We start from the raw sequence: 7,179 nt of genomic DNA on the forward strand, positions 1-7,179 counted from the left end.
TTCTCTCTCTCTCTCTCTCTCTCTCTCTCTCTCTCTCTCTCTCTCTCATTAGCAAAATTATTCGCAAAAAATAATTCTTACAGGTCTTCCTAAGACAAAAGTTCTCCTTCAGAGGAGAGGATTTTCTGCTCTCTTCTTATTCTAGAAGTATGTTTGTTAACATTGAGGTAAAATGTAATGTCAATCTCATAGCACAATTGGAAGATTTTGGAGAATATAGGGAAGAGAATTTATGCTTTCAAGTAAGAATTTCTATCTAGAGCACAGATATTATCATTACAGACCACAAAGTTATAGCAAGTATTATAAACATTACTAAACACCTCCAGTCATTGCATAACAAAGAATTCATTTCTTTAATTTTTTTAAAAATAAACTTTTATTTGTTTTGATAACTCAGGTTTATAAAAGGAAACTTTATAATTTGCTGTGGTATGAATATAAAATGTCTCACACAGGCTTTTGTTTTTGAAAATTAGTCCCTGACTAGTGGTACTATTTTGGAATGTTGTGGGAAATTCTGTTCACTGGCTTAGCTTGTCTATTTATGGTCATAGGGCATTAGTTATCAATTATAGCCTGGTTCATATTCATACCTAAACACAACCCATTTCTGCTTCCTTATCATTTGAGATGTGATAAAGCAGCCATCCTCTACCTGCTCAATTACTTTAGCCAATTTGCCTTTCCTGCTAGACTGGCTGGCAACTGTAGTGTACTAGCTGTGTGATTTGAAACATTCCCTCCAGGAGAGAGAAGGGATGACCACGAGATTCAGAAAATGAACAACACACAGGTGTCTGGAACTCCTTTAACTTAACAACATTCATAAAATGCCCTCCAAAAAATTCTGTGAACAGTAAATTATTAGTGAAGGAGGAAACATTTTGACAAGTCATGCTGCCTGTAAGAGACTACCCAAACATTGGGTTGCCTGAAAGTCTTTAAAAGAAGTCCAGACTTGGGCTGGAGAGATGGCTCAGTGGTTAAGAGCACTGACTGTGCTTCCAGAGGTCCTGAGTTCAATTCCCAGCAACCACATGGTGGCTCACAACCATCTGTAATGGGGTCTGGTGCCCTCTTCTGGCCTGCAGCCATACATGCAGACAGAACACTGTATACATAATAAATAAATAAATCTTAAAAAAAATGAAGTCCAGACTTGCAGGACTTTATCTCCTAGATAAAGGCAATGAGTGTGCTCTCCACTGATAATGATACAGTTGAGTCATCTGTGAATAACCCTTACCCATACTGCTTTATGTTATCTCAGTATATCCCAATGGACATTACTGAAATAATTTCTTTGTTCTGTTGCTGCTTATTCCCTACTTGGGTCATATAGGTATTTGATCATATCTCCCCCAGAAAACTTTCAAAGTCTCACATTGTACCCACAGTATTAGGGATCCTGCTATCTCCATTTCTGTAGATCTTGCATTAAAGATATCAGCCACTGTGTCTACCTTTTTAAAAGCATGCTTTTAAGAGTTTGAACTCAGGTTTTCATACTTATGTGACAAGCACTTTCCTGAGTCTTCTTCCTAGTCTGAAGGAATACATTTTAATGAAATTATTTTATTTCACTAAAAATGTATTTTTACTATATATACTAGCATATTGTAAGTATGCAACATATATATGTGTATTCACATATGTATATATACCACATATATGTATATACACACACATGCAAGCATATATATATATATGTGTGTGTGTGTGTGTGTGTGTGTGTGTGTGTGTGTTACACATATGAACTCATGGAGACTAACAGCAAGCAGAAGGTCTGCAACAATTTCAAGCCTGATTGGGATCAGTGCTAAGACAGGAAAACAGACATAGGCTCTCACACCAAATAAAAACTATCTACAACTATATCTGCTTAAAAAATAAATTTTAGCTTTCTCCAATGGGGAGTTATTAGGTATACAAGTCACACTTCACAGTATGTACCATGCCAAAAACTAATTGGCCAATATAAAACATACTCAATGCTATTTTTGTAGACTTTTTGTCTCATATTGATTTGCTTTGACAATTTTTGTTTTATTGTACCTTTGTTTATATAATATGTTTTAGATTTTGTTTTTGTGGAGTGCATTGTGTTTTTTATTTCTTTTGTTGTTTGGTTTTCAATGAGAATGGGAAGTAAAAAGTAGAGTTAGTGTATGGGGCAGTGGGGAGAGGCTGGATGAAATTGGGGGATGAGAAACCTGTGATCAGAATACATTATAGAAAATTTTCAGTAAAAAACACTAGTATTTTTCTGTATCTGACACATAAACATAAGGTTTATCTATAACTCATTTAATTATCCTCTAAATGTTGTATTAACAATGCTGTTTCACATGAGAGAATACTGACTCACACAATTTTGTTGTGAGATATTTGATTGCTGTGTGAAATCTGAGACTGTGCTAAGAAAATTAACCTTGTCGGTGCCAGCAGCTAATTGACAGGAATTAGCCTTAGAGAGAATGGAGGAGACAGGAATGCAGACAGCGATGCATATGAAGGAATAGGGAGGGACATAGAGATTCAATCTTTTTGGTTTCAAACCAGTGGAGAGACTCTTCTCTTGCTCGGTCTCCTGTCTTAAATAAAGGTCAGCTGGTTGCTTGTTGGATTCTCTGATCCAACATTTTTTTTTCACTGCAACACATTACTCCCTAGTGTTCATTGGTAAATATAACCTTAAAGACTTAGTTAAAGCCTACATTTGGTGGCCTGGCTGAATTCAGGGGGACTAGAAATCCTGCCATGTTACAGTCTTAGTGGTGGATTGTTGACTGTGGGGCCAAACAGTGCAGACCATAGTTAAAACATGTGTTGATTCAGGTACAGCCATTAAGCCAACAGAAAAACTTTATTTATCATTCCAAAATGGACATGATCACACCAACAGAGAAGCCATACCAACAGTCTGCTATTTTTCTTACAAGGATCTCTCCAAGCCACAGACACCGCTTATGGGGGACTCAGGAATTATGGAAGGGTCCCTCACCTTGATGTTGATGTCACTGCTGCAGACAAATTGAAAAATCAATGATTTGATGAAAAACCTGGGAAATTCTTAAAGAATTAAGAAATTTTCAAAAGAAAATTTCCCATGTTCAGAATGAGAAATATCAAAATTCAGGGAGTTAGAACTCTTTAGTGCTAGAATGTATAGCATAAAATGGAAAAAAATAAATGAAGGAATAATCAACTTAGCTTTAATTGACATGATACTGATTACAATTACTATCATTTTAGTAATTCATATTTTACTCTTAAAGAGATGCCAAATAGACCAGGATGGAGGGGGGAGGACTTCGGACTTTCCACAGGGCAGGGAACCCTGACTGCTCTTCAGACTCGAGAGGGAGGGGGAGAGGAGGGGGGGAGGGTGGGAGGAGTGGGAGGCTGGGAGGAGGCGGAAATTTTTTTTCTTTCTTAATAAAAAAACAATAAAAAAAAATAAAAAAACAAATATCTTGTTTAAATAGTTCCTTATGCGAATGAGTTACATAGAAAATAAAAGATGAAATTATACATTAAAAAAAAGAGATGCCAAATATTAAAAGTTAATAAGATGCAAGCTTTAGAAAGCTTTACTATTGTTAAGATAGATATAAGCTTCAGAGAGACCTACAAATAAAAATAACTCAGATACAGACAGAGGAACTTAGACAAGTACCTGCCATACCTATGCATGATGAAACTTAAGAGGGGTGGCAAAAGTTTATTAGAAACCAACATTAGATTCTCTAGCTACTATACAAGAGTGACCAGCAGATGGTAGGCACCCAGAGGTGATGTAGAAGTTAAAGTCATTTCATATGGTATCTTTTCAGTCTATGTGAAGCAATGTTAAAATCATTGGCAACTCAGAATTCACTTATCTCCCCAAACTCGAAAGATTTAGCTACAGCAATATTAGAAGCTGGTCCTTAATTACAATGGCTAACATGGTGGAAGCAGGAAGCAAGGGCCATAGAACAATGAAACAAGGCTAGAAATATTGATATTTCCCAAGATCAGTTATTCAGTGAAGGCCAAATGCTGAATTTCAAGGACAACTTGAATTTGATGACCACACCTTTGTCCTATGTTGTTTAGCATCTTTGAATACTCAGGACAAGATTAAAGAATCAGAAAGAGGTCTGAGTCATTTACTAAAACTATATATGGCTCATATAAGCCTTCACTAATTGGTTGATTGTTTTCAGCTGTAAATAGAATAGTATCAGATCCAGAAGTCAGAAAAATATTAATTGAATCATTGGTTTTAGAAAATGCTAATTCAGAATGCAATGAGGTGATTAGGCAATTAAAGGCCAGATCAACAGCAATAGATGATTGGATTAGAAATACAGTTGACCTTCTCTCCTTTGATACAACCCAAAAAATAGATAAGATTCCCTGAGAAAATTAGGAGCATGAGGGTGGTGGGAGAAGGAACAGAGGAAGGGGAGGAGGAGGGGAGCAGGGAAGGGGCAAGGAGAACTTGAGTGAACTGTATTATTCAGATGGGGGGAGATCAGAAAAGAAGAGCAAGGAAAGAGATATCTTTATTGAGGGAGTAACTATGGGGTTAGCAAGAAATCTGGCGCTATAGAAATTCCAAGAAATCTACAAGGACGACCCCCTTTATGACAGACACATCAACTTTTAGAAAACAATCCAAACAATGAACTTTTTATATTTCAGGAAATGAAAAGAAATGAATGTATGAATACCATATCATCTTTTTTGGGAGACCTGGTTGGAATTAGTAACACTTTTTTATAGATAATTTTTTTAGATTGATTTATTATGTATACAACATTCCATCCATGTATGCTTGCAGGCCAGAAGAGGGCACCAGATCTCATTATAGACGGCTGTGAGCCACCATGTGGTTGCTGGGAATTGAACTCAGGACCTCTGGAAAAACAGTCAGTGCTCTTAACCTCTGAGCCTTCTCTCCAGCCCCTTAGTAATACTTTCTATTGGCTAATGAGTAACAAGCTTCAGAGAAAATGATGTCTGGTACTAATTAATTTGGCATGAAATTTAATGCAACAAAATAAGCATACTAAACATTCATATTATAATTCAATGCTATCCTGATGCTGTGCACAAACTTATTTTTTCTGCAAGTTTTGGGTATGGAGATTTTATTAGCAATTCTGACCAGTGAATCTACCCATATTCCATATTGAATCAAAGGAAATAGGGAACATGACTCACAGTAGGAACAGTGAGTTCTCTTCAATTTGCTATTAAGAAAATAATGGTATTTTATGAGTATCTGCAGTAATTACCATTACTTCCAGCAGACTTAGAATATAACTAAAAATGAAAAGAATAGCATCTTGTTTGAAGGATCTCTTCAAACAGAAACTAGAGAAAAAATGGGGAGTGCTGGCTTGATACACTGACTCAGTCCCTATGCCTGGTAAATAAGGAGACAAGTGACTACTTCACTAGAAATGAACATTAAAAGATGAAAAAATGGAAAACTGTTTTACAGGAGTTTTAACAGTTGTGAGAAATATCTTTCTTCTTATTGAACATGCATGTTAGCATATGGCTGTTGCATAATTTATAGAAATATTGCCAAATTTAAACATTCAGGGAAAAGAAGACCCAGGCATAAGATTTGAGAAAAGTTGTCAGAATATTACCAGAAAACAAGCAAAACAGACAGATAAACAAAGGAAATCTAATATACTAGATTTTGTGCAAAGTCTGGCCACTTTTAAAAATTGGGGCTAATTATTGCCATCCTCATTTTTTAATTTGTATTTAGTACATAAAAGAGTAATATATTTTTTCTGATTTTTTTTCTTTTTCTTTATTTTATCAGGAGTAGTAAGAACACAGAAAGCAATATGCTATAACATATAGCTACAATATTCAGAAATGGTAATATCTGATATCTGGGTTCATTCAGTCATAATTTTAACATGCCATAACTTTTTCATAGCATTTTTTACTTCTGCATTCCTTAGCGTATAGATGAGTGGGCTGAGAAAGGGTGTTCCAATTGTATAAAATACTGCTACCACCTTGTCCATAGGAAAAGTGGTTGGTGGTCATGCATATATGAATATGCAGGGACCAAAGAATAGAATAACTACTATGATATGAGAAGTGCAAGTAGAGAGAGCCTTTTTCCTCCCTTCTGCACTATGGTTTCACAGAGAGTGTAAGATGACAAAATATGAGATCATCAAAAGAACAAAACTGCTTGTGCAGATTGCACCACTGTTCGACACTAAGAGCAGGTTTATCATATATGTGTCCATGCAGGCAAGTTTCAACAAGGGTTGCAAGTCACAGCAGTAATGGTCAATCAAATTGGGCCCACAGAAGGGCATCTCAAGGCCAGAACAATTTGAGCAGTGGAATGTATAAAAGACCCTATCCAGGCGAGAACAATCAGGATGACACAGACCTGACGGCTCATGATGACTGGGTAACGCAAGGGTTTGCAGATAGCCACATAACGGTCAACATCCATAAGAATAAGGACAAAGATCTCCATGCAGCCACATAGATGGAGAGCAAAGACTTGTGTGATACATTCATTGTAGGAAATGATGCTCTTTTTAGAGATGGCATCCACAATGAGTCTTGGGGCTGTGGATGTTGAAAAGCATGAGTCAGCGAAGGACAAATAAAACAGGAAAAAGTACATGGGACTCCCAAGAGTCCGGCTGAACTTGATTGTCACAATAATGAGTGTATTCCCCACCACAGTAACCATGTAGAAAATTAAGAAGATTACAAACACCATTTTCTGCGTCAGGGGATCCTGTGTCAAGCCTAACAGTCTAAACTCAGTTACATTGCTGTTCTGCTTCATTGTGTCAGTCCATGAGAGGAAATCACAGGTCAGAAATAATCTGAAAAAGAGAAATGAAAAGTATAAAATGCATGCTAAATTTGGAAGTTAAATAGGGTCCATCCAATGACTTATTAATTATTATTCTCTTTTCATGTATCTGAAAATATCAGTTCAATTATTATTAAATAAACTGCAATTCAAATAATGAAGGAGCCATAGATATTTGGATAGAAGCATTAATTTTGGAGGTATAATTTGAGTAGTTAACTTTCAGAATTAAATACCCCTTATTAGTTTATACGAGATCTGTTTATGATTACTATGTTGAAAATATTCAAAATATTTTGCATGTTCAATTT

At 36.0% G+C, this 7,179-nt stretch overlaps 1 pseudogene; it reads right to left on the reverse strand.

Moving 5' to 3' along the window:
* Nucleotides 1–5,915: 5,915 nt before the first annotated feature.
* On the reverse strand, nucleotides 5,916–6,838 carry LOC101991076 (annotated as a pseudogene).
* Between the last annotated feature and the right edge of the window lie 341 nt (nucleotides 6,839–7,179).

This window comes from Microtus ochrogaster, unplaced genomic scaffold (assembly GCF_000317375.1).
Source record: "Microtus ochrogaster isolate Prairie Vole_2 unplaced genomic scaffold, MicOch1.0 UNK85, whole genome shotgun sequence".
Lineage (NCBI taxonomy): Eukaryota > Metazoa > Chordata > Mammalia > Rodentia > Cricetidae > Microtus > Microtus ochrogaster.